Genomic DNA, 8,789 nt, shown 5'->3' with positions numbered 1-8,789 from the left:
TGGACCCGTTCCAACTGGTCCATGTCCTTCTTGTGCAGAGGACTCCAGAGCTGCATGCACTACTACAGGTGAGGTCTCACCAGAGTGGAGTAGAGGGGTAGAATCACCTCCCTCGACCTGCTGGCCATATTTCTTTTGATGCAGCCCAGGATGCGGTTGGCTTTCTGGACTGCAAGCATGCATTGCCGGCTCACGTTGAGCTTCTCATCCACCAGCACCCCCAAGTCCTTCTCCTCAGGGCTGCCCTCAAGCCATTCTCCGCCCAACCTGTATTTGTGCCTGGGATTGCCCTGACCCAGGTGCAGGACCTTGCACTTGGCCTGGTTGAACTTCATGATATTCTCATGGGCCCACCTCTCAAGCCTGTCCAGCTCCCTCTGGATGTCATCCCTTCCCTCCAGTGTGTCGATCACACCACACAGCTTGGTGTCATTGGCAAACTTGCTGAGGGTGCACTAAGTGCCACATCTTTTAAATGACACACATCTTTTAAATACCTCCAGGCATGGTCACTCAACCATTTCCCTGGGAAGCCTGTTCCAGTGCTTGACAACCCTTTCTGTGAAGGAATTTTTCCTAATATCCAAACAAAACCTCCCCTGGCACAACTTGAGGCCATTTCCTCTTGCCCTATTGCTTGTTACGTAGGAGAAAAGACTGACCTCCACCTCACTACAAACTCCTTTCAGGTAGCTGCAGAGACTGACAAGGTCTCCCCTCAGCCTCTTTTTCTCCAGACAAAACAACCCCAGTTCCCTCAGCCGCTCCTCATAAAACTTGTGCTCTAGACCCTTCACCAGCTTCGTTGCTGCAATTCATTATTAGGAAATGCTGCAAGACTGCTGACAGCTGAGGGTGCTCTGCACCTTGCAGGATCAGACCTTTGGGCTGCAAACTTATTTTACTCAGCACAAATGCAGGACAGTGGCAATGCATGACCATGGGGAATATGAACATTCTCATCTACCCTGCAGCAGGGGGCTTGGAACTAGATGAATTTTAAAGCTCCATTCCAACCCAAAATGTTCTATGATTCTATGAGTCTGTGGATCTACCTGAAGTAATAACTAAGCAGAGTTACAGTTTTCAAAATGCTCTCTGATTTTTGGGTCTTTGCCCCATATGATATGCAGAAACAGACAAAATCCAAATTTGCTTTTGAGAAGGAAATTTTAAAATAGCTGAAAAAAAAAATAGAACAACAAATGAGTGGTGTCAAGTTAAGCACCTAAGAGTATCTTTTCCTTGGTCTTCTTAGCTCACCAGCCTTCTCAGCCCAGGATGGGTTAGGAATGTACCTCCTGAAAGAGTGCCTGGGGAGGGTGATTACAGAAATGGAATTGTACTGTGTCTGGGGAGGGTAGTTATGCTAAAGCTACCTTTGGAAAATGGCACAGCTGTGCATTGACCATCAAAACGTTCAGATTTGATGTCATCAATGAAAAAACCAAAAAATATTGGTGCTTTTTTATGGGTGCAATTCTTCCGTTGTTCATAATTGCAATGATGGAGAAGGCTCTATTTCCTTATATTCCCTGAAATGCTCCTGTCAAATAAGACAGCAGGTACCTGAGACACATGAAGTAGCTGTATGAAGTATTTGGGCAAGTAGATAACAGCCTAGGCCTTGTACATCCTTCTCACATTTAAGCTCCTGCTTCCAAGCAGTTTTCCCACCCTAATATAAGTAAATCGGGGACCTAACGACAGGGAGGAAAACTGAGTTGGCACAGATCCAGGGGTTTGTCTGACTCACTCAGAGCCAAGACATGGTAAATTATTCTACCTAGGGCTGAATATAAATAATGGGTTTCTTTGTGCAGAGCAAGAAGAGTCCTGTCCTGTTGGATGTGATAACTCTGTTTTCTAGCCCTGGCAAAACCAAAGTTGTGACCTTCTACACGAGGCCCAAAAAGCAAAGGGGTCCAAACCTAATCTTACTAGTCTATAGGGAATGAGTTGACCCTTAGGAGACCAATTTTAATTTCTGCATGTGTTGTTCTCTTTCCTATTGGTAAGCGATTCCTGATTTATTTACTCTGAATTTTCCTCCTTTTTTTTTTTCTGCTTCTCTGATTATTTATTCAAGTTCTGTTTTAGAGCTTGATCACAGATTGGACACTAAGTGTTCATGGCGTGACGTCTAGCAGAGAAGAGAATTCATAACACGCATATGCTTCTAGTACAAAGGAAACCCAGGAAGTTTTAGGTTTAAAGTATACACACAAAAAGTACCTTGCAGTAAACTTGGAAATATTGTATCACGGAATCACGGAATCACGGAATCTTCAGAGTTGGAAGGGACCTCTAGAGATCATCTAGTCCAACTCCCCTGCTAGACCAGGATTACCTAAAGCACATCCCTCAGGGCTGCATCCAGGCGGGTCTTGAAAATCTCCAGAGAAGGGGACTCCACAACCTCCCTGGGCAGCCTGTTCCAGTGCTCTGTCACCTTCACCGTAAAGAAATTTTTCCGTGTATTTGAACGGAACTTCCTATGTTCTAGCTTGTGCCCATTGCCCCTTGTCCTGTCACTGGGAACCATTGAAAAGAGCCTGGCTCCGTCCTCCTTAAACCCACCCTTTAGATACTTGTAAAGTATGCAGGCAGAAGCTTCAGAAAAGCCTGATGCAAAATTAAATATCATTGCTGCTTCAGCTTGCTTCTGTTTTCATTGAAATCTCCTTCAGTTCATTGTGTGCCTATTGGTATGTGTGAACATGTGCTTCTGTCTGTGCCTAGGTAAGTGGCTTTACCATGTCTCTGGGCATAGCGGACAAATGGACAAAGGGAAAGTGGGGGCAAGCGGACAAATGGGGAAGGGATATGGAAAGTAGAATCTTTCAAGACAGAAAATTGGGTTTGTGTTATCTTATTTTTACCAAAAAGTTAAATACTTGTAAAATGGCCTGGTTTGGATTGGTTTGTTTTTTAAGAATCTGTGTCTATAATCTTTTGACAATGCTGCACAATGACTAGAAAACAGATTGTGAAGCGGAGAGTATGAAATCAGAAAGCGAGAAGCACTGGGGAGAGCAATCATTAAGGAAAACAGAGAGTGTTAGAAGAAAAATATGTGTGCAAAACCAAGTGCTATTTAGTAATAGGCACAGCAGGAGTAAAAAGACCTGCAGTATATTGCTGAATAAGGAGCTTCACAAAGGGATTAGGGGAAACAAATCAGCTTAGCACAAATATAAAATATTAGAGTAGGATGGTGAAAACGTAAACATCAAATGAGGGTTTACATAAGTGTATGTCCATCCCTCATCCATCTCTCTCTTTATGTAGACATGAACAGGGCACAATAAATTTTAAAAAATGTGGGAAATTTTGCAAATGTTTAAAATGCAATTAACTGAAAAAGATGAGTCAGCAGGGAACCCTATCACCATTTAGTATAGTCAAGCTGTCTACATTGCAATTTGGCAGCTAGCAGCAGCGGGAGTGGAGTGAGGTGGTCTATCAGGACTTGCCCATGCTCACAGGAAAACAAGAGAGCACACTCAGATTCGCAGATAATGTCATAAAAAGAATGAAAGGACTGCAGTCCAATTTATTCTCTTTTTTTCCACCACTTCCAGTAGGTATGAAGATACTGAGCCATTTTACACAGCCTATCTGTCCGTTCCTGCAAAACATGGAGCCCTTGCAGAAAAATCTGTTCCTCTTGTTGTGAAATATCAATTCAGTAAGACAAGGATTTTCTTAATAGAGGAAAAAAAAATGGAATAATTTTTCATCTAAGTAAGTATGGGATAAAATTTTAGCAATAGTTGAAAAATTAATTTTAGCTTTTCTTAAATGAAAAGTAAGGATTTTATATCTTAACAATGCATTAAATTACTGTTATTTAAATGTTCACTGTAAAACTCATAAAAATTTAAATGAACAACTTCTCAAGTGATCAAAAAGCAAAAAAATAATATAATAAAATAAAACTGTTTTCTTTTCACATCCTATACCTCCATAGTTGGGTTTTTCTTTCTTCTGGAACTTTGCTAATAATAACGTGTTTTATGAATTTGGGATAGAAAGCTTTTAGGATGAAAAATTTGGGGGGCTTTTTTAGATTCATGTTTTGTCACAGACAAAACATGACTTTTACACACCCCTAATCTTCCCTTACTGCTGTACAGAAAGCAGCTGTTATTCTGGGTAGTAGTGTTAGTGAGGAAATCACAGAGGGGAAAACAGATATAGGCATAACAACGTATATATCTAAGGTGCAAGATATTAATAAAAATCTTGATATTAAAAAAGCTGGTGAGACACTTTTTGTATTGGTGATTAATTCAATAAAAAATGCAATCATTGAAAAATCAAAATCTGGGGGAGGACACATGAGACGTGCTGGTTTGGAGGCATGGTATTTTGCTGTGGGTTGTTTCTTTTTTTATCAGTCTGAGAAAATTCGCAAAAATGTAGCTCTCAAGCAGAAATGCAGCATTATGGAAAAGCAAAAAGTTTAGAGACAGGTTAATGAACTAGAACAAACCATAAAAAAATCCATTTTGAATGGAAAATGCCAAATCAAAACACAGTGTCACTTCCTCTTTGAAATCTCAGGAATTTTTCATCTTAACAACAATAATACAATATTTTTGTAACCTAAAATTAGGACCAAAAAAAATGTCAAATATCATATTTTATACCAGATTTAAAGTGATGATAAGGAATGTGTATGTGGAGTGTTGACCTCTAGTATCTTTTCCATTTGCAAAAAAAAAAAAAAAATTATTGTTTGAGAGCTCTGCCTCAGGTATTCTATAAAGGGTGATGATAGTAACACCATCACAGTCAACATCATACAATTCGTTACCAAGTCAGAACAAACCCAAGATAACACAACACCCCCCATGAATGTTCTCCATGTCACAATGCTCAAGGAAAGGGTAACTGCAGATAAAAGCATCGTAAGTCAGAGCTTCATATCTTTAAAATGCAGGACCACCTTTAAGTACCATAACAAGAGGGAAGACAGCATCAGCAGAGACAATGCTCCTTAGCTAGGATAGAAACTCAGAAGTTGTAAAGCTGACCAAATATAGTATCAATGTTCAATGTCTGGTTTTAAAGAATCAGAAAAACTTTGGCTTTATGTATATCCTTCAGGTCTGAAAATTTACTCAAATCGGCTTATGAAGTAATGATGAATCAAAACCAATATAATGCAGAAGCTATTTGAGCAAATGAAGTCTTAGTGGGAGTAGTAGAAATATATAAAGAGATAGATTTATGCAACTAAGCGGTCCATCAAGCTAACCTATTAATCCATATTTGTGTTGAGTGCTTAACTTACTGATTTCCCCCCTCCTCCCCAATACTCATTGTTTTGACATCTGGATACAGCACAAAAATATGTAGCTGTACAGGAAAACAGAGGACTGGTCAGAAAAGGGTAGAGCACTAAATTGCTACTTCTGCTACTGCAGAAAGACAAAGTGCCTGCCATAATAAAATCTTTATACTGCCCTGTTAATATTAACACAGATGAAATCAAGTACCTGCATTTCTGCCAGATCACTAAAGCTGTGTAGCAGAGAATAAGTGTTGCAGGTGAAGAGCGTCTCCCGAAAGTCTCCTTTCGTCACGGATGCATTAAGAACAACCAAGCCAAGAGAGTCTTTGTATGCTGAGCTCTTGTGTCAAGCATGAGGGCTTTTTCAGACGTTTTGCTTTGTTGAACTGATGTAAACAAGAATCCATCTCCTATGCTGGTATTGTAGGATTTTTCATGTAAGAGATGAAAAATAAAAGGCACTTTTATTAGTTACTGAAAAAAAGTTTAAAATATCTGAAATCAGATATGCGGAGGGCATAGATCTTAGTAGAACGAGGCCCTAATTAGGCCCATGTAAGATCCTGAAGGAAGAGAACCATATTGTCACTAAGTCACTGTTTGAGATAATAATTTACACAAAAACAGAGATAATGGATTGATGTTAAAGAAAGGATTAATCTATAAGCAGTTCAGACAGAATTTCTTTATGCAGAGGGTTACTGAATAATGGAACAAATTGTCAAAGGCAGTGATAGAAGCAAGTGTGAATTATTCTGACACATTTCTGGAGGAGAGAATTGGAGACTACAGTTGCGAGCTAGATTTCCAAGATGATAAATGGTGATAAAAGAATTGATTTAATTTCAAGCTGGGGATGCTAAGGGTGGGAGGAACTACATTAAAAAAGTCACAAGGTTAGTTATGGGAGATCTTAACAGACCATGTGTTCCTCCTGGTTCCCTTAAAAGTTCCTTTGTGCTATTATGGGGCAAAGTTTTATATAGTTGATTATGAAATGGACTAGCTAGGAAGAGGGGAACAAGCTACTTATTGGTAAAGACATGAAAGATTAAAGGATCACCAACCATTCAGTTGCTTTGCTTTGTACAGACTCTTTCTATTGAAATAGATTTGTAGATATTATCTCAGAACTTCAAGGATATAAACAGAGAAAAGCATGCGTTAAAAAAAAACCCTAGTGGGCAAAGCATTAAAAAATTCTTTCAAATCTAATATGGGTAGCCCTGTGGTCATACTGTCGCTTCTGTTGAAGCCATTACCACCACCACTAATATTTTTTTTGTTGTTTGCAGGTGTTCTTAATATTATAAGAGATTGTACACAAAATGGCCTAGAATGTTTCACTTTAAAAAAAGAACACATTATTATTTAAAGCTAAAACAGAAGCACTATCGGTTAATCACTTCCATATATAGATTGATGAAGGAACAGAAAATGGGACATTAATTTGGCTTCTCTGAAAGCCTAAAAGTCTTCTAACAATAATGAAAACTTTATCTGGAAGAAAATAAATTTTGAACTCCTTGCTTAGAAGTAAATAAAAAATTGATATGCACCTGACAGAAAGTAACTGTCTTATTTCCCAGTCCCCAAGTCAAAATAATGCTTGCTGATAAAGGTTCTGCTAAACCTGAAATTGCATATTAAAGAGCGCATGTGATACATAAGCTATGTTAAGACATGGAAGAAAAGCCTGTCATAAACCTCTTGTTCATCTATTGTTATTTCTTCTTAAAATAGTTACGTTGGTGTTGATTTTTTCCTTAGCTTATTTTTGGCATATAGCTCCCATTCACTGGGAAAAGGTATTTTAGCACAGACATGTCACTGATACAACTTCTGTGAAACTAAATATGACAGTGTCACAGAGGATTACCCAAAATCTAATGAAGTCTGAGTGAGAGAACACATGGCTGTGTAGTTCTTGCCTGAATCATTCTTCTGTTGAATGCACAGAACATCTAGGGTGCCCAAAATTCTCACAGGGAAATTAAAATTATGACCCTGTTGAGTGCTGTGTGCTTTTGCTGGTTCTCATATCAGGTTTACTACAATATCATGAAATGCTTTTAAGTAGGCAAAACAAATTTGCAACCAATCTGTACTCACTGAGAAATAAACCTATTAAATTTAGCAATATTAGATTGCTGGAATCCAGAAAATTATCTAATCCTCCAAATTATTATGGGAGGTCCCTTTGCTTAATCACAAAGAATGTGGAACAAAACTACTGTAAAAATGAACCAGTGCATCCCAGACTAGAAATGCAGCAGATTGCTTAAGCGTCTGCTTGAACTGTTACAAGACCCCTCTTCAGTGACAGAGATGGGAAGGATGAGCTTCAGGACTTCTGCACGGTTTTGTGAGCTCTGGAGAAGTCTTGTTAGATCTGAGGGAGGTCTAATGGGTCAGGCTTAGGTCAGGGCAGCTAAAGAGGACACTGATCATTAAACACAATTCTAAAGATATTTTTTATTCCATCTAAGTTTACTCCACTGCTGAAAATGTATGCTCTTTAGTGGAATATAAACTTTTGTCCTAAACCTGTTCTGATAATAGGTGCAACCAGATCACCTGTCACATGGGAGGTATCCTGTTCTCCTGATGTTGACAGATGCACTACTCTGCCATGCAAAGGCAAATTTCTAGAGACTATCTAACCTAACAGATTGTCAGATGTTCAAGAGTCTGCAGGACAATCAACTAATAAAGTGAAAGCACTCAATAGAAGATGAATAGAAGTAGATACTGTGAGGAGGCAACTTGATTAAATGCCATCAGTGCCTCTTAATTATACTTGTGTTTTTTCTTCACAAGCATTGAATGCATGCAATACCTCCTACTTTTTTCCTCTCCATTCGTTTACAAAACAAATAAAACCATCTGCTAGTTGCTCCTCTAACCACAGTCATTGCTAAGGAGACTCCCAGGTGAGCTGAGTCAACCATGGATTGTCCTTAAGGCCTGGCTTGGTGACAGTAACACCAAGGACAAGGGAAAGAAAAACAGGATGGGCCTGTCCTTCCCCAAGCCCCTTCGCACAGGTTTTTGCTCTCTTTGTGGATATATTTCCATATCCCAGTGAAACCCATTATCTAGTCATTATTTATCATATCAAACATCCCTTTTTAATTTCTACTTCAATAGATTCTTTTTTTCTCTTTTTTTTTTTTTTTTTTTTTTGTTCTGCACCCTCCACCCCTCCCCTCTGTTTTTATAAAGTTACACAACCTTTAGGGAAAAGGGAAGTTGTTTACAATTTGTAATTATGGTACTAAAAAAGAAATCAAACCACAAATTCATTGCAGAGTGTTTGATCCAGAATATTGTTAGAAACATAATTAATAGCTGAAAGCATTTGAAACAACACTCATCAACTTAGTTGTTAGACATCCAGAAAAATACAAGCACACAGTTATTCAAGCTGTAGTGTATTAATATTTGTTTTCCATTTCAGTATTTGAAGAGTTAATTTAATGTATAA

Source organism: Rissa tridactyla, chromosome Z (genome assembly GCF_028500815.1).
Source record: "Rissa tridactyla isolate bRisTri1 chromosome Z, bRisTri1.patW.cur.20221130, whole genome shotgun sequence".
In the NCBI taxonomy this organism is placed as follows: domain Eukaryota; kingdom Metazoa; phylum Chordata; class Aves; order Charadriiformes; family Laridae; genus Rissa; species Rissa tridactyla.
The sequence above is the reverse complement of the archived record's forward strand: the minus strand, read 5'-3'. Positions refer to the sequence as shown.